The 22,089-nt window shown below is 47.9% G+C and overlaps 1 pseudogene; it reads left to right on the forward strand.

The window, feature by feature from the left end:
- The first annotated feature begins 8,486 nt into the window (after positions 1 to 8,486).
- Positions 8,487 to 8,584, forward strand: LOC114020325 (annotated as a pseudogene).
- Positions 8,585 to 22,089: the final 13,505 nt, after the last annotated feature.

Genomic DNA, 22,089 nt, shown 5'->3' on the forward strand with positions numbered 1-22,089 from the left:
AGGGGGTGTAAGGGCTTGGGGGGATTGCTGGGGGAAGAGGAACTCCAAGTGGTCCTTCTCCCTGGTTCTTTGTTAAATCACTTGGTGGTGGCAGCATATCTCAGTCCAAAGACAAATAGAGATTTGTGCCTTGGGGAAGTTTTTAACCTAAGCTGGTAGAAATAAGCTTAGGGGGTCTTTCATACGGGTCCCCACGTCTGTACCCCAGAGTCCTGAAGCAAGAGGGTTACAGCATTTCCAGACTTCGGGGCATTTTTAGAACTTTCACATGGTGCACAGTTAGCCTGTGGAACAAGATACCAGCCACAAGATACCAGTGAGGCCAAGAGTTTAAAAAGGCTGGAAGTTCATGAAGGTAACAAGAATATCCAGTTGGAATGGTTTCATAGAGTTTGAAGCCGGAAGGGAGAAGTAGATCATCCAGTCTGACCTCCTGTAAACATACAGCCATTACATTTCACCTCCAATAGCCTTATAGAGAGCCCAATTACTTTAATCACACACTTCAGTCCTCAGGAGACTAAACTGTGGTGGCCACAGGAAGAGAAAAGGAGAGCCTGATCTTCCACCAATGCCAGGGGCTCCTGCAATAGCATGGTGTTGATTAGGTGAAGACATGCTCAGAGGATCCTAGCGGGCAAGCCACACTCCATGCAACTCTGAGGACCCTGGACAATCTGACCAGGAGGAAGATTCACCCTAAATCTGGCAGTCAGTTTCACCCTGAGCATGGGAGCAAACGCACGCCAGCCAGGCATCTAGGAAAGATAAGTCTCTGGGCCATCTCAGAGCACTAATCCACCTTGTTCAGTGTCCTATCTCCAGCGGTGGCCAATCCCTGATATTTCAGAGGAAAGCAGGGGAAAAGAAACCCAAAACACATCTGGCCAGTTGTGCATCGGGGAAAAACATTCCTTCCTGGCCCGTACAGACGACCGACTGAAGCATGAGATTTGATTAAAGTCATAATACAAAGCTTCACGTGTTATGAGCATTTTGAGGGTAACACAGAGCTCCCTGTTCTCTCTATGGCCATAAGGAAGGGGATGGATAGCAGGATTCATAAATTCACAGACACCAAGGCCGGAAGAGACTACCACAATCATCCAGCCCGACCCTCTGCGCAGACAGGCAGTAGAATTTCTCCCAGAAGCTGGATTAAAGAATAGCCTTTAAAAAGATCCCTGATCTTGTTTTAGAGCCCAACACTTCCCCTGGTGAGCTGTTCCAATGTGTCCTTCCCCTCGCCATTAGGAAATTGCATCTTATTTCAGTGTTAAATTTGTCTAACTTCAGCGTCTTGTTATGCCCTGGTCAGCAAGGCTGAAAAGCCCACCACTATCAGATCTGTTTGCCATGTGTGAGTACCTAGACACAGTCACCTCTCAGCCTTCTCCTTGATACGCCGAGCTCCTCAAATCTCACATCAAAAGGCTTATTTTTTTTTCCAGCCCTTAGATCATTTTTGTGGCCCTCCTTAGGACTCATTCCAGTATTTTCACATCCTTCTTGATGTGTGGACACCAGAACTGGACAAGTTATTCTTACAATGCTGTGTCCAGAGACAAGATCATGTCCCTGCTTCCACTTGATATCCCCTGTTCAGACATCCAAGGATCACTCTAGGCCGTTTTGTCAAAGCAAACCACTGAGAGCTAATGTTGAGGCAATTATATGCGATGCTCCCTCTGATCTTCTGAGTCAATGCTGTCCAAGACAGACTCTTTCAACCTGCAGGTATCATCTGCATTCTTTCCCCCCAGATTTATTATTTTGCATTTGGCTACATTAAAATGACTTTTATTGGAGTCTGGCCATTTAACCAGGTGATTCAGATCACTCTAACAGTTTATTTCCTACCCTGCCAATATTTGGGTCATTTTCAAACTTTATCAGCAAAGATTTTACATCATCATCCAGATAGCTGTAAAAATATTAGAGCAGCATTGGACCAGCAACCGATCCCTGGGGTCTCCACCAGAAAAGGCCCCCCTCCTTGATGGCTCCTCATTAATAACTACATTTTGAGATCTATCAGTGAGCCAGTTTTTATCCATCTATCTTGATCACCATATTTGGGGTCGAGAAGTAAATTTTCCTCCAGGGCACATTGGAAGAGGCCCTGGAGGTTTTTCGCCTTCCTCTGTAGCATGGGGCACAGGTCAGTTGCTGGAGGATTCTCTGCTCCTTGAAGTCTTTAAACCACAATTTGAGGACTTCAATAGCTCAGACATAGGTGAGAGGTTTTTTGCAGGAGTGGGTGGGTGAGATTTTGTGGCCTGTGTTGTGCAGGAGGTCAGACTAGATGATCATAATGGTCCCTTCTGACCTTAATATCTATGAATCTATATTATTCAGGGAGAGTTTAAGACAAGTGCCTTGGAGAAATCCAACTACTGTATATTATATCAACACAGGTTTCAGAATGGTAGCTGTCTTAGTCTGAATATATACCTGCCTACTGTATTTTCCACTCCATGCATCTGATGAAGTGGGTTTTAGCCCACGAAAGCTTATGCCCAAATTTGTTAGTCTCTAAGGTGCCACAAGTACTCCCCATTGTTTTTATATCAACACAATTGCCTTATTCAACCAGACGCATAATCCTACAAAAATTTGTTTGGCAAGATCTAACTTACATAAAACCATGAGAGCTGTTGTTAATTATACGTCTATCTGTTAATTCTTTGTGGATAGAGTCTTGTATAAATAATTTTGGCACGATTAAATTTTGATGGTTTTTATAATTTTGATAGATAATATTAATGTTTAATGTTTATTTTAAGCAATTTTTATCAATTTAAATTTTCACAGCTGCACCAAGTTATGGTGGGGGTGTTGAACAATAATTATTTAATGACAGTAGACATTAAGATTCAAAAAGTTAAAGCTTTTAACCATTCAAACACAAACTGTCAAAATATACAAGGTAAATATACTTAAATCAGACTCAGATTAGTTCTCAAGCGGCAGGCCTTTTTATTTTGCCTATCTGTACATTTTTATTATGATGGATGGAATTTGTTTTGTCAGTTTGTGGGTGTTCAGTGAAATCAACATTTACAAATAAAAATTTAATCCTCCAAAACCTACATATTAACCATGACATTATTTTACCTGGGACTGACAACAGGCTAGCTCATCTATAGTTCTCTGGGTCATCCTTTTAAAACATTGGAATGACACTGGCAGGACTCCAAACCTTTGGAATTTCCCCAGTAAAGATGAAAAAATGAACCAGAGTTTTGGAAGGGCTATAAACCTTCCTGCTTCAGGGCATGAACCAACCTCTAACTAGTTGAGGTCAGGAAGTAATTTCCCCCATGGGCAGGTTATTCCACAATTGTCAGTTGAGGGGACAGGTGTCTTGCACCTTCCTCCAAAGCAGCTGGTGCAGTGCACTGTTAAGAGACAGAATCCTGGGATAGATCCCAGGTCTGATCCAGTTTGTAATTCCAATGTTTCTGTGTTTGTAGTTTTTTAGCATGTCAATGATCCTCATTTAGTTCATCCACATGCTTTCTAATCCACATGAGAAAGCAAAATGCTGGAATCTAGTCCCAACTTTCAGCAAATATTTTTTAAGAGTGGATAATTTGGAGAGGTTTCATGTTACAAAGATTTCACTACTTTTTTCTTTTTTGTTCAAATCTATCCTACCTTGTACTTACTGCCTGAAGGATGATCACAAATAATCAGAACCTAGCTAGAGGTCGCAAAAGAAATGATCAAAGTCCGTTGTCGGTTGCATTTGCCTTGATTTTGTAGTTGTGGGGGTGGTTTTTCCCTTGCTAGATGGCAACATTCAGTCATTCACAACAGGACTCCCAATCAGTAAGGGCAGAGTTTTTAAAAACAGCCTTCTGAGCCCACAGTCAGGGTCAGATTGTCAGGACAGCAAAGTGCTGGGGGCGAGGGGGAATCTTCCCTGAGGGGTCACAATGAGAGCTGAGCTCTTTTCAAAATCTAACCCTTTCAGCTGGGGCTGAGCACTTGCAAATCTGTCTGCACCACTAACGATGGACTATGTAATGGGACTGCCCCGCCTGTCCTGTTTATTCCTCAGTCCTAAAGACTCACAGAAAAGAGCCATTGCCTAGCTCAACTGACCCAATGAAGTCCATGGGGAGAGGAGGACACATTTGGTATGTCTACACTGCAATCAAACACCCGGGGCTGACCTGAGTCAGCTGACTTGGACTTGCGGGACTTGGGCTACACTGCAATTTGATAGCCTTGAGCCCCGTGACCCCAAGTCAGCTGGCCCAGCGGCAGGTGTTTGATTGCAGCGTAGACGTACCCTGAGGTAGCCAGGCGCTGGTCTTTACAAGGCAAGCCAATGCCATGAATTGCATGCAGAAGCAGATGGGAAGCCAAGCTGACTTTTTTAGAGGAGCCTAAATGAGATAGGTACCTAACTCCAATTGGATTTCAAAGGGAGTTGGGCACCTCGGCGTGAGAGCTGAGGAGCAGAGAGTGGAAACAGTCTGCCTGCATCCCGGAGTTCAGATCTAGGCACTCTCCAAAGGCAATGCCGCGGCTGATTCAGCCATCACAAGGGTGCCCATGGGTGCGTGTGTGGTGGTGGTGGGGGGGGGGGGGGAGCAGTCTCTTAGGCAGTGGCAGATGGGAATCCGGGGCAGGTCACAGAGCACTGGCGCGATCTGTGCTCGTCATAGCTCACTCCAGTAAGCCAGGGGGCTGCTGCGTCCTTCCCTCCAGGGTAGTGCCAAGCGCAGCAAGCGGCAAGGGAATGGGGAGGTGGCCAAGGCCTGGCTTTGCCGTGCTCAGAGCTGCAACAGAGAGGAAAGGCAACCGGTAGGTGCACACAGAGGACCAAATCCCCAGCTGGGGTAAATCAAAATAACCCCGTTTGCAAATGCTGATTTACACCAGGACGAGTGGCGCTGGACAGTGGGCTTTCCCTTTCCTTCGCCTCTCTTCCCTTGAGTTCTGCGTTCCCATCGCCCTGACTCACTGCTCCCTAAGACACGAGCTCTCCCCTAATGCAGGTGCTGTATAACTAGAGGGACCAGATAGAAAGTGTGAAAAATCGGGATGGGGGTGGAGGGTAATAAGTGCCTATATAAGAAAAAGCCCCAGATATTGGGACTGTCCCTATAAAATCGGGACATCTGGTCACCCTGTGTATAACTGGCTTCCATATATTCTCCAGTCCCTTTCACTATCCAGTGTCAGCCTCTCATCTGCTTCTGTTTCCACCCCAGTGCCAGCTGCTTCCTCCAGAGACCACACTTCCCCAGGAAACAACGCCTTGCATCTGAGCTGTACCCTTTGAGATACCAAAACACAAACCGCACTCCCCACACCAAAACCAAGGCCTCTTTCAAGCGCGCCGCCTCCCTTACACGCAGCGTCTCTCCACTCAAGGGCTTCTAGGCAATCAGTTCAGCTAATGGAGGGATGAAAAGGGCTTTTGTGACGTGCTTTTTGTTTTCGAAGCCATGGAAAGACATTTCTAATTATCGCATAAAAAGGGGCTCTCAGCCATGCACTCCTCTGTTCACCGGGTAGGTGCAGTGCAGCTGAGTGGCTGCAGATCCCGGCCCCACCGTCGCTGTCAGAGCCACCCTGCATTTGTGTCTAAATGCTTCCCTCCCCTGGCAGATTCATTCCATTTATGATCATGGTTTGCTGTCTCTTCTCCCCCATCCCTTCCCGTATGGCTGTCCCTCCTCCGCCCGCCCCCAGTCTCTCTGTTCCTCACTATGCCTCTGTCACACTTACTCCCTTGCATTTTTTAAAACCCTTCATGAGCTCGATCTCACAGACCTTGTGTCTCTCTTTCTATTTCCTTCCCTGCTCCCTCCACTCACCTAGTGGTGATTCGGCATCACTGGGGATGCAAGAGCTTTCTCCTCTGCAGTTTCTGGAAACAGACTTTTGGCTGGTTTCATCTGCTCTCCAAGGGCCAGCTTCTCAGTTGGGATAAATCAACATTGCTCTGATGCCATCACTGGAGCTACACTGATTTACACCAGCTGAGGCTCTGGCCCGGACACTCAAATTTCCTTAACTTAAAGGCCCAGATCCTGGACTGTGACCAAGGAGCACTTGGTGTAGCTCAGGATCCTGGGGATTCTGTGTCAGGCTGGTTCCCAACATGAACCAGCATGCGTGGGGGGCTCGGACCACCAGCCCTGTGCATGGGGAGGTAAGGATCTGTAGGGGGAAGGGGGTTTGGGGGGGGGCTTGGGCTGGCCCCAGGTGCCAGTGGGGAGGGGGACCTCAGACTGGCCCCACATGGGTGGGAGGCTGGGAGGCCTCGGGTAGCCCCATGTGTGTGGGAGCAGCAGGGGATCTGTTGCAGGTGCCAGGGGAGGGGACCTCAGCCCAGCCTGGTGGGAGGCTTGGGAGGGCCCTGCGTGGCAGGGGGACGGGGGTGGGAAGAGGGGCTCAGGCCAGCCCAGGGGTGTCCCATTTTCCCTTTGGGAAAATATGGTCACCCTAAGTATCCCCCTAAAACCCTGTCAGCATTACAGCCTCCTGATATCTCCCTCCAACTCGGTCTCTGGAGGTGCAATTATTTCCCCCCCTATATATCTCATCTTGCATGCCCCTTCCCTCCCCCCACCCCCCAAAATGAATTTGTGCCTTTTATCCCCGTGTAAATACAGCCTGGCTTTCTGCCCCCCTCTCGTGGCTGGATCACATAAAGGTTTAATGGCAGGTTTCAGAGGAGCAGCCCTGTTAGTCTGTATTCTCAAAAAGAACAGGAGGACTTGTGGCACCTTAGAGACTAACCAATTTATTTGCGCATAAGCTTTCATGAGCTCACAAAAGCTTATGCTCAAATAAATTTGTTAGTCTCTAAGGTGCCACAAGTCCTCCTTTTCTTTTTGCATAAAGGTTTAAGGCTGCTGCAGACTTTGAGCCATGCGAAAATAAAGCATCTTAAAAAAAAAAAAAAAAACAGTTTAACCTTATCTGGGATCACAAACCCGAAAATCATATGGCTAGCGCGCTACAGGGCGGAGTGCTGCTCTTTGGATCCCAGAACCGCATGGCCGGACGTCAGCATGGTTTCATTTTTTTTTTAGTGCCGCCTTCATGATGAAGTTCCTGGGGTTTGTACTGGTTGAAAAAAGATTTAATTGGGGATCGGTCCTGCTTTGAGCAGGGGGTTGGACTAGATGACCTCCTGAGGTCCCTTCCAACCCTGATATTCTATGATTCTATGATCTGGGGGTTACAGCGGACCACAAATGTAACGAGAGTCAACAACGTGATGCGGTTGCCAACAAAAGCTCAGCCCGTTCTCGGGGGTGTTTGAACAGGAGGGCTGTGTGTCAGATGCAGGTGGTAGTCATTCCGCTCTACTTGGCACTGGTGAGGCCTCTGCTGGAGAACTGTGTCCAGTTCCGGGCTCCTCACTTTAACGAAGATGTGGAGACACCGGAGAGAGTCCAGGGGAGAGCAACAACAAATGAGAAAATATTTGGAAGACCTGACCTATGAGGAAAGGTTAAAGAAGAAGAAGAAGAACTGGGCATGTCTAGCCTTGAGAAAAGAAAACTGAGAAGGGGACCTGCTAACAGTCTCCAAATATGTTACCTGTCCTCTTTAGAACAGCCCTTATCGATTGTTCGCCGTGTCCACTGGAGTTAGGACAAGAAGCAATGGGCTTCATCTGCAGCAAGGGAGATTTAGGTTGGATATTAGGAAAAACTTTCTAACTCTCCGGATAGTTACTGTGACAAAGTTCCTCCTCTGCCTTGGTGGGTCCTGCGCTTATTGGTGGATTTTCTCGCCTCAGAGGTTCACGGCAGCCCTCAGTTTGGCCACTTTCGTGGCTCAAATCTGCCATTCACTCAGTTAGCCTCATCACTGGCCAGCATGGGGAAAGGAAGAAGAACAATCCCCACAGTCTCACCTAGTGGATCGGGGAACAGGCCAGAGACCTTCCCCTCTGGTGGAACCCACAGTCCAGGTCAACTCCTCCGGTATCAAGCAGAGAGTTGGGGGGATGGAGGGAACCCAGGCCCGCCCTCTACTCCGGGTTCCAGCCCAGGGCCCTGTGGATCACAGCTGTCTACAGTGGCTCCTGTAACAGCTGCGTGACAACTACAACGCCCTGGGCTACTTCCCCAGGGTCTCCTCCCAACACCTTCTGTATCCTCACCACAGGACCTTCCTCCTGGTGTCTGATAATGCTTGTACTCCTCAGTCCTCCAGCAGTACACCTTCTCACTCTCAGCTTCTTGTGCCTCTTGCTCCCAACTCCTCGCACGCGCACCACAAACTGAAGTGAGCTCCTTTTTAAACCCAGGTGCCCTGATTAGCCTTCCTTAATTGATTCTAGCAGCTTCTTGATCGGCCGCAGGTGTTCTAATCAGCCTGTCTGCCTTAATTTTTTCCAGAAAGTTCCTGATTGTTCTGGAACCTTCCCTGTTACCTTACCCGGGGAAAAGGGACCTACTTAACCTGGGGCTAATATATCTGCCTTCTATCACTCTCCTGTAGTTGTGCTTGCTTCGGCAGCACGTATACTAAAATTGGAACGATACAGAGAAGATTAGTATGGCCCCTGCACAAGGATGACACGCAGGATCACTCTCCTGTAGCCATCTGGCCTGACCCTGTCACAGAACGCTCTGGAACAGGCTTCCAGGGGAGGTTGTGGAATGCCCGTCATTGGAGGTTTTTAAGAACAGGTTGGACAAACAGCTGTCAGAGGTGGCAGAGGGGTTTACTTGGTCTTACTTCAGTGCAGGGGGCTGGACTAGATGACCTCTCGAGGTTCCTTCCAGCCCTACATTTCTATATTACACTACAGCCAGAATGTCAGCATTCATCTCCAAGCCAATCTGAATTAATTTAGGGAGCGAGATTTTTTATTACAGGCTAAATCGAATGTTTCATTCATCTAACTAAACAGAGAGCAGCTGCGGCTTTTTGCCGCAGCTCTGTGGAGTCATGCAGGGATTGCACAAGGGAACATAACTCCTACTCACAGGAGAGTTACTGCATTCGTATTATTAGCAATTGTTTGTATTACAGTAGCAATAGAAGGTCCTTATCAAGGACCAAGGCTCCCTAGCGATAGACACCTTACCAATAAGTATTTATATTTATCATTATTAGGGCCACAGCACTAGGATGCCCAGCCATGGACCAGCACCCCTTCCTGCCTAGTGTACTGACGCAGAACAAAAACGCAGCCCCTGCCTCAAAATGCTTACTGTCTAGGGGTGACATCCTAGCCCCATTGAAGGCAATGGGAGTTTTGCCACTGACTTCACTGAGGCAGGGATTTCACTCTAGAGTTCAGGTGAAACAAAGAGGTGTGGGAGGAGGGGATGGGAGGAAGAGTAAATGGAGCACAGAATAATGGACTTCCAGGCTTTCAAGTGATGGAATTGTGTCTAAAACTATCCATCCAGTTTGGCAAGATTTGCTCTTGCCCCGTCCCCCCGGCCCCATGCCCGCTTATTGCTCATGCTTTTAGTACCTGTTACACCCAGCCCCACTCAGCAAAGCATTTAAGCATATGCTGATCTGTGGCCTGCCTGCCAAGAGCTCGCTCCATTATTTCGATGGCAGAGATGATGGTCTGAATGCAGGCTCCAGGAGCGGCGCAGTCCTAGATGGTAAGTTCTTGCGGGGCAAGGACAGTCTTTTTGTTCTATGTTTGTACAGCACCTAGCACAATGGCATCCTAGTCATAAATAATTAATGATTGAATGGTGCCAGATGCGGGTGACGATTTGGTGGTGACGATAGGAAGCAGGTTCAGAAGATGCGGGAGCAGGAGGCCAAAGAAATTCAGGGTCCGTGTCAAACACCGAAGTGTGCTGGAATGCAGTAAATTCATAATAGACCATTAATACGCCTCAGATCCTGCATCTACCCCGACTGCACCTCGCTTTGCACAGACCGCAGTCCCTCGTCGGGACTCCTCAGCGTCTGCACACAAGAATGAATCATAGAATATCAGGGTTGGAAGGGACCTCAAGGGGTCATCTAGTCCCACCCCCTGCTCAAAGCAGGACAGATCCCCAATTTTTGTCCCAGATCCCTAAATGGCCCCCTCAAGGATTGAACTCCCAACCCTGGGTTTAGCAGGCCAATGCTCAAACCACGGAGCTATCCCTCCCCCCAGCACTCCCTGAAGGAAACCTTGCCCCTTGGCAAGTTTCAGCAGGTTACTGAAATATTAGCATTGGTAGATTTCTGAAGTGCTGCAATTTGTTTGTGTTGCAGGCTGTTCTGCAAATGCCAGGTTCTGGGAGCAGAAAGCAAGAGATGAAGAATAGTCGGCCCCAGAAAGAAACAAAAGGCTAATGATGGAGAGAACGGTGAGCGACAAGCAATGGCAAGAGGCAATTCGTTTGTGCGGGGGTTTGGGTTTTTTTTTTAATAAGACCCTTCAAGACAAAAAATGGACGTTTGTTATTCTCCAAATACGAATACGCTGGAGAGATGGGTTTTTACAAGGCACAAGCCAGAGAGACACCAGCTGGTAGGAGGGGGTCCACCCTTATCCCCAGCACCCCTCAGAAATGTATAGGGAAGACCCCTTACCGTCTGGGCAAAGTAGGACCCACATGGTGCCTCCTCTCTTCCCCATTTTGTGGCTTTGGGGGAAAACGGAAGAGAGGAGCCAGCCAGAGACTCCAGCTGGAGCGGGGACCTTCTGACATTCAGAGAACACTGTACAGTTTTGATTGGACTTTCTGTGCCCTGTGTTGCTTGGCTGTTTGCACCAAGGACCTCAATGCCAATTAGCAGAGAGCATGGGGTGGTATCTACAGAATAGTTCACCAGAGTGTCATGTGAGGTTGCTCTTGAAAGCCTGGGTCACACTGGTCCTCATGACCCTTGCGAGATGGATAATTGTGAAGAATTACGTGTAACTCCTGAAAATCACGTTCTGAAGGTCTGTGACTTGGAGTGGTCACCAAAAGGCAAAAAACAGGTTTCTTTCAGGAAGACGATGTCTGTCTATTGGTCTGTCCCCATGTAAATTGAGTACTGCATACTTCACACTGAATGCCTATTTACAGTCTGAGCAACATGCTAATCAAGTAATTGCAAAGTCTCCACGGGAGATCCTAGACAGGGAAACACAAGCAGTGGGGGTAGGGAAGTTAGCTGGGAAAAAGAGACCATTAAGGCGGGACACAAGAGAGGTCTACAAACTCACAAATGGTGGGGAGAAAATGAATGGGGAAGTGTTATTTGCCCCTTCATATAACAAAAGAAGTAGGGGGTCACCCAATGAAATTAATAGGCAGCAGGTTTTAAACACAAGGAAGTACTTCAGCGCACAATGCACCGTCAAACTATGAAATTCGTTGCCGGGGGATGTTGTAACGGCCAAACGTATAACTGGGTTCCAAAAAGAATGAGGTACGTTCATGGAGGATAGGTCCATCAATGGCTATTAGCCAAGATGGTCAGGGCCACATCTCCGTGCACCAGGTGTCTCTAAACCTCCAACTGCCAGAAGCATCTGGCAGTAGCCACTGTCAGAGGCAGGATATGGGCCTAGATGGACCATTGGTCTAACCCAGTACAATCGTTCTTATGTTCAAGTGAAGATAATGGATTTTTGAACTACAGTATAACTGTGGAGACAAACACTGGATCGTTCCACTGAGGATTGATGAGGACAGTGTGCTTGTCTCATGAACAGAAGACCACAGCCAAGCCTGGCTGTGACACACACTGGAAGCACTAGGGGTGCACGTTTGCTCCGATGATGGGACAGTGTCTTGTTAGTAGAGGTTAGGCTCTAGTAGGTGTGTTATGATTTTATTTTTATAGTACCCTTTCTTTCCCATCTTCCTGCTTGCGCATTTCAATCTCTGATCTTAATTAAATAAACTTCTCATCACTGGAAATCTAAATGCTGTCTTCTATGGCATAATGGGGAAGCTGGGGTGGCCTGTTCCTTTGGGACCAAAGGATCTGAGAATTCTGAGAGCACCCAGTGGAGCAGGGGCTGGGCACTCCAGGGAGATGCTCGGAGGGCTCCAGGGTTGGATTGTGCCTATTGCTATCCTGTCCATAGGCAGCGAGGCCTGGAAGGCAGCACTGGTGTTGGGGAACTGCCCCAGAGCAGGCACAGACGTGGCTTCCTCCCGCTAAGGGCCGGTGCCTCACAATCCTGGAAACCCCCGAGAAGCAGCCCAGCCCACCCCGCTCCCGTCTCTTCATTTCTGCTTCAATCCTTGCCTGCAGCTTTTACCCTCTTCTTCCCTACCCTGTCCCCTTCGCCCCCTTCCCTTCCCACAGAGCCAATCCCCTCCTAACTAAACCCACTGATCCCAAATTTAACCTAAATCTTGCACCCAAATCTTCATGGAATTAAGATGCAGTTTACTGCCATCACTTTGTTCACTCTGTGGGTGCATCCTACCTTTTCCCCCCACCCGGTGTCTGTCTGGTACATTTAGATTGGAAGCTCTCTGGGGCAGGGACCATCTCCTATTCTAGGTTTGTGTAGTGCCTGGCACAATGGGCCCCCGCTCCTGGTTGGTCCTTAGGCACTACCATCATAAACATGATTAATAACAGCCAGATGTGCAGGTACGGGACTACCGCGAGATGCCCCAGTGGTCAGCACAGTGGGCTGAGACTTAGGAGACAAGTTTAATTCCCTGGGTGATCTTGGGCGAATCATGTAGTCCCCGAGATTTTTGAGGCCATCTAGTGCCTTAGAGAGGAAGGACGGTCCAATGGTTAGGGCGCTAGTGCGAGACTTGGGAGAGTTGGACTCAAGTCACTGCTCACCACAGATTGAGCATCTCTGGGCCGGCCTCCCTCCCCCTTCTGTTCAGTGCAGAGAACAGCACTGACCTAGCTGACGGGGGTTGAGGGGGCTGTGAAGATCAAGACATTATATACCAGGTGCTCAGACACTATGGTAAGGCGGGGGACCTGTGGCGTGTGGGTCTTGTAGTGAAGGCGCTGGACCAGGACTCCTGAAATCCAGGCTCTACTCCTGCATCTAACACAGACTTCCTGTGTGATCTTGGCCACGTTACTTACAGTCAGTCTCTTCCTCCTCTTTAAATATAATCCTTCCCTTGACTGTAGCTCTTTGGGGGCAGAGACTGTCTCTCACTAGGCATGCACAGTGCCTAGCCCAATGGGGCCCTGATCCAAGTGAAGATGTTTTTTAAATAAGAACAAGAAACAATAATAAAGCTGGGACTGCTGCCAACAGCTCCCCTTTTAAGCGGCTCTGTGCCTCAGCTTACCCTATCTGTAAAAAGGCCGGGATAATGATACCAACCTCCTTTGTAAAGTGCTTTGAGATCTACTGATGCAACACACTATATAAGAACTAGGTGTTAACTGTTGCCTCCCAGGATAGCAAGGCTTTTGACAGACTACTCCAGCAGGTCGACAACAGGTGTGCTTAATGCACAAGACTATCCAGGTGTTTCAGACAGAGATCTTCCATTTGCAGCCTTTCCGAGCTACGCATCACGTCAGAGGCATCAGCATTCATTTCAGGATGTCCAAGCCTAAATCTGAAAGGCTAGTCCTGGGAGCTGACAAAATCGTTAGGCATTAATAAGCATGGCAGATTGGAAGAGAATTTCTCCAGTGCAATTCCTGCTCTTTAAATCAAACATTGGATTTGCCAAGGGAAGAAATAAGTGCCAATAAACTCGCTGCAATAAATTCTTTAAAAGAAAGGTCTCCTATCTGAAGGGATCTCGTGTTGCATTTGGTTTCCTGCATTCTGTTTCCAATGCAGCTCCAGGGTCAGATTTTTCTCTCGCTCTCACTGGTTTAAGGCACCCATAGCTCCACTGAAGGCAAGGAGGGTTACGCTGTGTAGATCTGGAGTGAGTGAGTGAGAATTGGGCCCAGTGTCTATATATTTGGCTTAAATCATATTCATACTGAGAAGAGAGACCCAGAACCTCCTGGGAGTGAATAATGATCAGCGCTGTGTGAGGTTGTTAGGAAAGTTTCAAGTCAAGAGGAACTTGACTAGTTTGGAACTGACCTGGTTTTGTGAATTTAGCATCTTTTCCATCCCATGGGCCATTTTCACAATCAGCCAGACTCATGCAGGCCATTGTTTTTCTTGCAAGCTGGTACAGGTCACACAGACATTTGCATATGTCATAATCCACACAACAGCGTTCTTCACACAAATGGAGAGGGGGTTGCAACTCATGCATAGCTCATATCACACACCCCAGCAGTTTCCACCTGCAACAGGGCAAAACTCACCCATTTGAGCTGAGCCCCTGCTGTTGGTTGGATCTCCCACCCCACCGGGGTGACAGCGCCCTGTACTCACCCAGCCTCCCATCCATCAGCAGCACAAGGTCCCATGGGAGTGCAACCCTTCCAGAGCTACTCAAGGTCCACAAGTGGGCGGGGAGAGAGATAAACTGATAAGCCCCCAGATGATCTCCCTTCCTTCGTGGGGCCTCTGGCAAGTCATAATCCAGCTGAACACCCACAGCTAAGTTGCTAATAAGAGTTCCAAAGTAATCATTAGCAATGTAGCCCACCTTCCCCTCTAGGGATTTAGGCAGGCAGCAGCCAGAGGAGCAGTCCTTGCTCTCAGCCATACTTTTCTCCAGGAGCTGACATAGGGAGATCTGTTCTTCTTCCAGGGCTGTTGCTAACTGAGCTGCATGTCCCCTTTGTAGGCCCTTCTTCCAGGCCTGACGTGCCCTTGAGCCCAGAGCAGTTCAATAACCCTCCCCTAGCCTGTGCATAGTTTGTATAGCCTGTCACAGGTCCAACTTGAAGTACCTTGCAAAGACCTCAGCAGCAGAAATGAGACCAAGTAGAAACCTTTTACACGTCTCTGGTGGTGATCATAGGCCTGTGGCTTGTTGTCTGCCAGCTGGCTCCTCTATTGCAGGGCAGGCAGAATTACTTGGTGCCTCCCTCAGTCTGATAGCCAGATAAATTGCAAGTGCACCCCCCCCCCGCCCCCGTGTCACTGTGGTGACGTCAGTGGTGTGTAGAGGTAGCTGCATAGACTACATTGCAATAATCTAATGAGAGCGTCATCAAGGCCGGAGCCACTGGGGAGAGGTCAGCCGCAGAGAGAAATGGCTGCAAAATCGAGGTGGGCACTTTCCTGCCAGTGGCACTATCTAAGGCTCCAGGAACAATCAGGGCTGCCACTGTGCCCTATAAAAGGCTCGTGCTGGCGTTGGGACTGTCCTTAAAGGGCCAGCACACTTTGACACACCCCCATGTTGTGAATCATTATGGTTAATTATCTGGGTTATCGTAGCACCTAGCAGTCATGGACCTGGCCCCCCTCGTAATAGGCGCTGTACAGACACAGAACACAAAGCCAGTCCCTATCCCAAAGAGCTTCTGATTGAAGTCAGGAATAAACGTCTGCCCTATTATCATGATGCCTGCCCCCACCCCAGAGATTGCCTTGTGCAATCTCTCAGTCCAGAGATCTTCCCCCCAGGGACAGCTGGAATCCAAACTTCCCACCCTGCAGAACCCTCCGAGGGGAGCGCTAAAAATATTCTGAATGGCTGTGTGACAAGTCTTGCCTAGGTGCCTTGACAGCCTTCAGCCCCATGCTTAACAATGTACCTCGGTGAAAATTCTTAGTCATACCCTGCGACGGCTCATGGCTCAATTGTCGATCTGTCACTGAAGGTCCTCGCTGAGCGTGATTCTTGTCAGTTGCCAGGAGAGGACAAGCGGTTTACAAGGCCACAAGACCACAGGTGTCAGACTGAACTATTTTCTTTGATTATTATTATCCATAACAAGTGAAGTGAAGTGTTTTCTGCTGGTAGCCTGCCTAGAAATGGGCTGGGATAAATAGGCCACAAGCACAGATGAATAGCCCACTGGCTGAGGGCTGTTCCCCGTTCCTCCCTGTTATGCTGCGTGCATGTTAATAATAGCAACCTGATTATTCGTGAAAGCTAGTCACACTGCAATATTTTTGGACGGAAAGTGGCTTTTAGCCCCAACCAAACATTCCCACAGAAAATTTTCCGGTTGGACAAAAAGAACAAACCCAAGAACTTGAAATCAGAAGCTGAAAAACTTTCAGCTTTCAGGTTGAGGGGTTTTCAGCTCAAAAACTCAGCGTTCGGCTTTTGAAAAATCAATTTTTTAAACCAAAAATGGCTTCTGAAACCCTGAAAAATGTTATTCATGACGTGAATGGGGGGGGGGGTTAAAAAGCAATTTTTTCCCTAAATTTTCCATGAAAAATGATGGGCATTTCTCAACCACTGTTGCTACTAATTGGTCAAGTACCACATGCCAGAGGGGAGGAGGTGAGCGTGATCTTGCAGGGAAGTACTTGCTGTGGGTATGTCTGCATTGGGGTGGGGCTGTAATTTCCAGCTCAGGTAGACATATCTGTGCCGGCTCTGAGCTGCATGCTAAAAACAATCAGCATGGATTTGTCAAGAACAAATTGTGTCAAACCAACCTGATAGCTTTCTTTGACAGGGTAACGCGCCTTGTAAATGGGGGAAGTGGTAGATGTGGTATATCTCGACTTTAGTAAAGCTTTCTATACTGTCTTGCATGACCTGCTCATACACAAACTAGGGAAATGCAACCTAGATGGAGCTACGATAAGGTGGGTGCAAAACTGGTTGGAAAACCGTTCGCGGAGAGTAGTTATCAGTGGTTCACAGTCATGCTGGAAGAGCATAACGAGTGGGGTCCCACAGGGATCGGTTCTGGGTCTGGTTCTGTTCAATATCGTCATCAATGATTTAGATAATGGCATAGAGAGTACACTTTTAAAGTTTGCAGACAATTCCAAGCTGGGAGGGGTTGCAAGTGCTTTGGAGGATAGGATTAAAATTCAAAATGATCTGGACAAACTGGAGAAATGGTCTGAAGTAAACAGGATGAAATTCAATAAGAACAAATGCAAAGTACTCCACTTACCAAGGAACAATCGGTTGCACACATACAAAATGGGCAACGACTGCCTAGGAAGGAGTACTGCGGAAAGAGATCTGGGGATCATAGTGGATCACCAGCTAAATATGAGTCAACAGTGTAACGCTGTTGCTAAAAAGGCAAACATCATTCTGGGATGTATTAGCAGGAGTAGTGTAAGCAAGACATGAGAAGTAATTCTTCCGCTCTACTCCGTGCTGATTAGGCCTCAACTGGAGTATTGTGTCCAGTTCTGGGTGCCACATTTCAGGAAAGATGTGGACAAACTGGAGAAAGTCCAGAGAAGAGCAACAAAAATTATTAAAGTCTAGAAAACATGAGCTATGAGGGAAGATTGAAAAAATTGGGTTTGTTTAGTCTGGCAAAGAGGCGACTGAGGGGGACATGAGAACACTTTTCAAGTACATAAAAGGTTGTTACAAGGAGGAGGGAGAAAATTTGTTCTTAACTGCTGAGGATAGGACAAGAATCAATGGACTTAAATTGTAGCAAGGGCGGTTTAGGTTGGCCATTAGGAAAAACTTCCTAATTGTCAGAGTGGTGAAGCACCGGAAAAAATTACCTAGGGAGGTTGTGGAATCTCCATCATCGGGGATTTGGAAGAGCAAGTTAGACAAACACCTGCCAGGGATGGTCTAGATAATACTTAGTCCTGCCTTGAGTGCAGGGTCTGGACTAGAAGACCTCTCGAGGTCCCTTCCAGTGCTATGATTCAACTGGAGCTAGCGGGGGGGAAATATCTGCTTGGCCTGGAAATGATACCTCCAGAGTAGATGATGTACCCTGTTGTGACGTTGCCCCCCATAATGCTTTATGGAAATATGCTTATGAATGTAAATAAGACATAACTGGAACGTGTTTTATGTTACATATGCCATGTAACATATCTCTGCAAAGGTTATGATCTACTGAATATATTCATCCTATTTGTATGCATGTATCATTTTTTTATTCAAAGTTATGAATCTTGGCTGTGTACTTGTTTGATCTTAAATAGCCTTAGTAAGGCTGTGCATCTCTCTCTATTAATGTTATAGAGGGAGAATAATTTATGAGTTTACCCTGTATAAGCTTTATACAGGGTAAAACAGACTTATTTGGGGTCTGGACCCCATTGAAAGTTGGGTATCCGAGTGCTGGAGACAGGAACACTTCTTAAACCGCCTTCAGTTAAGCCTGTTAGGGGACATGGTTCAGACCTGGGTCTGGGTTTGCAGCTGGCTAGCATGTCTGGCTCAAAGCAGGCAGGGCACTGAAGTCCCAAGCTGCCAGGGAAAACAGACTTAGAATTAGTCTCAGCACATCAGTTTGCAGTTCTGAAGGGGTTTTCTGTGATCCAACCTGTCAGACCTATCTTTGGAGAACAGGGTTCAATCCCTGGCTTTGCCAAAGATGTCCTGGGCGACTTATGGCAAGTCATTTCATTTCTTCTAGTCCTGATTCCCCACCCCTGACTTCAATGACAAAGAATCAAGCGCTCTGTCCTTTGTTTCCCTACTCTGAGATCCCTGAGGAGGGTGGGACAGAAGCATTTTGGTGTGGCGTTAATTGTCGTGCCCACAACAAGCTGAAGACCTGAACATGGAGTGTTTCTGTAGCAGGAAAGATCACTTGGGTTTCAGTTCAGCTGGAGTTCAGAGCTACAGACTACCGTTCATTTTGCCTGCCAGCTCCACAGCACGAGGGATGAACAGAGACCACAATTTCACCTTTGAAATATACTCGCCAGGCTGTTAACCCTTTCTGCTCAGGAACGGAGTGTAAGCAGTGCATAGGCCTTGCTCCAGCCCGTGCCAATGGATTTCCCCCTTTGTACACACCCAGCTCAGATGGCAAGAAAATGATCTGCACATGTACGTGGAAGGAAACTAATTTTGCCTCCCAGTCAGTAAAGAAAACACCAGATGCTAGCTGCAGATGATGATGATTTATGGTGCATTAGTGCCAACCAAGCTGTGAGCCCCACTGTGCCAGGTGCTGTACAAATTCAAAATGACAGACAGCTGCTGCCTCCAAGAGCTTACAGTCTCAAAAGACAAGGCAAAAGGGTGGGAGAGCAAAGTGACTTGCCCACGGCCAAGCAGTAGGTCAGTGGCGGAGCTGAGGCTAGCGCCCACCTTTCCAGACTCTTAGTCCAGTATTCGGGCCACTAGCCCATGCTGCGTAGCACCATCAAGGCACCATGAAGGCTACTGTAGGCTGACAAGGTTCAGAGCGAGGATACCCTGCAGAAGTAGTGGCTTTGAAGGAAGTGGTGCCTAATAGTTTCAAATGGAGATCAGCTTTCTTCAGTGCTTTCTTTAACGCCAATTTCAGAAGCAATATACATAAAGTGCAGTAAATAAGCCTCTCTAACAGTAACATAGATAACGGCGGTCAAACTGGACTGGTCTGTAGCAGCATGGTTCTCTTCCCCAGGATCCCCATCTCCATCTCGTGCTGTAAAGTGTATGCTTTTTAAAAACTTCATCCTCTCCTCTTTTGGTTTGGTGAAGCCTCTAGATCTTCATAAGATGAGCTGAGAGTAACTGATGTGGTGACAGCTTTCAGAGTAGCAGCCGGGTTAGTCTGTATCCGCAAAAAGAAAAGGAGGACTTGTGGCACCTAAGAGACTAACAAATTTATTAGAGCATAAGCTTTCGTGAGCTACACCTCACTTCATCGGATGACACTCACTTGAGTCTCCAGGCAAACTGCTCCCATTCATCTGAACTGTGAGCCAGCGGTTCTCAAACTGTAGGTCGGGACCCCGTTTTAATGGGGTTGCCAGGGCTGGCGTTTAGACTTGCTGGGGTCCAGGGCCAAAGCCCAACGCCTTCAACCCTGGGTGGCGGGGCTCAGGTTACAGGCCCCCCTACTTAAGGCTGAAGCCCTTTGGCTTTGGCGCCCGCCCAGGGCAGCGTGGCTCGGGCTTCGTTCCCCCGTCCTGGGATTGTGTAGTAAGTTGCCAGAAGGTGTTCACTGTGCAATGAAGTTTGAGAACCGCTGGATTTGTTGAATACCTTTTGATATCTTCAAGTAAATGAACACCTGCCAAGTCATAACAAGGGTGTAAAAGAAACTTGGGGAAACAGAGACAGGATAGTGGTCTGTACAGAATGGAAAAGGAGACTAGAAGTGGGGATGAGGTCATGGACCAAATCACATTTGCCATATGAACTACAGTTTATAGAGGACTGGTCATTTGGCCTGTATCTCACTATGTCTGCGGTCTGCAGCAATGACTATGGGGAATGCCATCTTCCTAGGATATGATATAAAGCAGTGGTTCTCAAACTATGGGGCGGGCCTCCCAAGGGAGGCACAGGAATGTGTCAAGGGTGCTGCGAGCCGAGTATTTTTTGTTAAGAGCTCTGGCTGACAGCCCCAGGTGGCTTGAGCTCCTGGGAAAGGGGACAGCCAGAGCCCTGCCACCCTGGAGCTGACAGCTGGAGCCCAACAGCCCAAACTCAGGATCTCCTTCCCCCACCTCCATCCCTCATCATGAGACAGCCCGGGCTCGGGCTCTCCCCTGCAAATCCCTCAGCTGGCGGTGTCAGCCCCAGGGTGTCAGCAATGGTGCAGGAGTAAGGGTGGCAATGGGGTGCTAAGTCTGCTGTGAAAAGTGATATTGACAAATATCACTTGTCACATTGCCTCCCTTACTGCTGGCAAGGTGCTGCCTTCAGAGGTGGGCACCCGGCCAGAAGCTGCTGCCCTCTGCTAGGCCTTCAGAGCTGGGTGACAGTATAGATACATGGGGAGGCATAAACAGCTCCAGACACAAAGAAGGGGGTCGCAATCAAATAAGTTTGAGAACCACTGGAGCGTACTGATGACAAGCTTAATGCCAACCTGAACTATTTCTAAGCAAGCAAGACAGGAGAGGGGCAATGATATCCGGAAGGCTTGCACAATTTACAGTGAGCGGTGTCCCATTTCGGCAGCACAAGTAGGTGAGGCTTAGGAGGGGGGCAGAGCTTGGGAGGGACATACGGTTTATTTTCTTCTGATCCAGCTGGTAAATTCCACCAACTCAGCACATCCATTGAGCTGATGTAAATAAGTCTAAGGGACTCTGAGTGTAAGGGCATCTCAGTTACACCACCTTACACATCACCTATACATTTGGCCCTATAAGCCAAGCCCTCTGTAAGTCATTTCTTGTTTCTAAAGCCTCACGGCCCAGGACTACTTTGTCACAACCGTACTGAGAACAATATCTCCCTACTGTACGGGTTTTTCAGCCTGTGCTGGTACAAGCTACTTGTGAATCCCAGGGCTGCAGTCATGTTCTGAATTGTACCATAATTCCTCTGGGTATCGCATTATAAATTGCCTGATGCCAGTTGGGGGGGATCTGCCAGAGTTTAAAGAGACAAGGTGATGTAAATGAGCCTGTCACAGCTGAAAGCATGGAATTGTGCTCCATTAAAGGTGCTTTGATTCTGTTTCTCAGTTCATGTTAGATTACCGCTGCACGGCTGATGTTGGCATTGTGTGACACTGGGGGAAAGAGAAAGGAGCTGGAGAGGAGTCTGAATATTTGCAGCTCACCTGGAGCTTTGATCTTGTTGGAACTCAGAAGCTAAATAAGGACAGCCCAAGAGGTCCCGTATCTCATGGTGCTGGGTGCTGCACGAACACAGAAAAGTGTCGGTGATTCATATCGGACGCTCTTCCAAGTCAATAAACCAGCTGTGCTGAACAAGGCATAAAACCAACGTCTTGACCACTTGTGATCAACAACTCCAATTGCCTAATTACAGTGACACAAATTAATCCCTCTGGGTCTATCCTGTGAAGAGACCAAAGAATCCTCTGGGGTGAGATGTTTCTCCTCCAGCGTGACCAGAGAATAACTGGAAAATCTAGTTTTGCATTCCGGAGCATTGCTGTGCTACTTAAAAACTGCCACCTTCCATCCCAGAGGTGACTATATTTCAGCAACAGGTGAAATGATCCTTGTACAGTATGCCAGTGTTTCAGTGCTCTCTGGATGAAAGTGTCAGTCACTATTATTATGCATGGCAAGAACTAATTCTTTTTCTAAACTTCCCAGGATGCTGGCGAGACCAAGGAGAAAGATTTGATGGGCCAGAAAATAAAGGAAATGGAACCATTCCAGTGGATGCTTCACTCAACAGTGGACTCACTGGGGCAAGCTTTCTGCTACTGTAAATTGGCCCACTGACATCA

Source organism: Chelonia mydas, chromosome 21 (assembly GCF_015237465.2).
Source record: "Chelonia mydas isolate rCheMyd1 chromosome 21, rCheMyd1.pri.v2, whole genome shotgun sequence".
Lineage (NCBI taxonomy): Eukaryota > Metazoa > Chordata > Testudines > Cheloniidae > Chelonia > Chelonia mydas.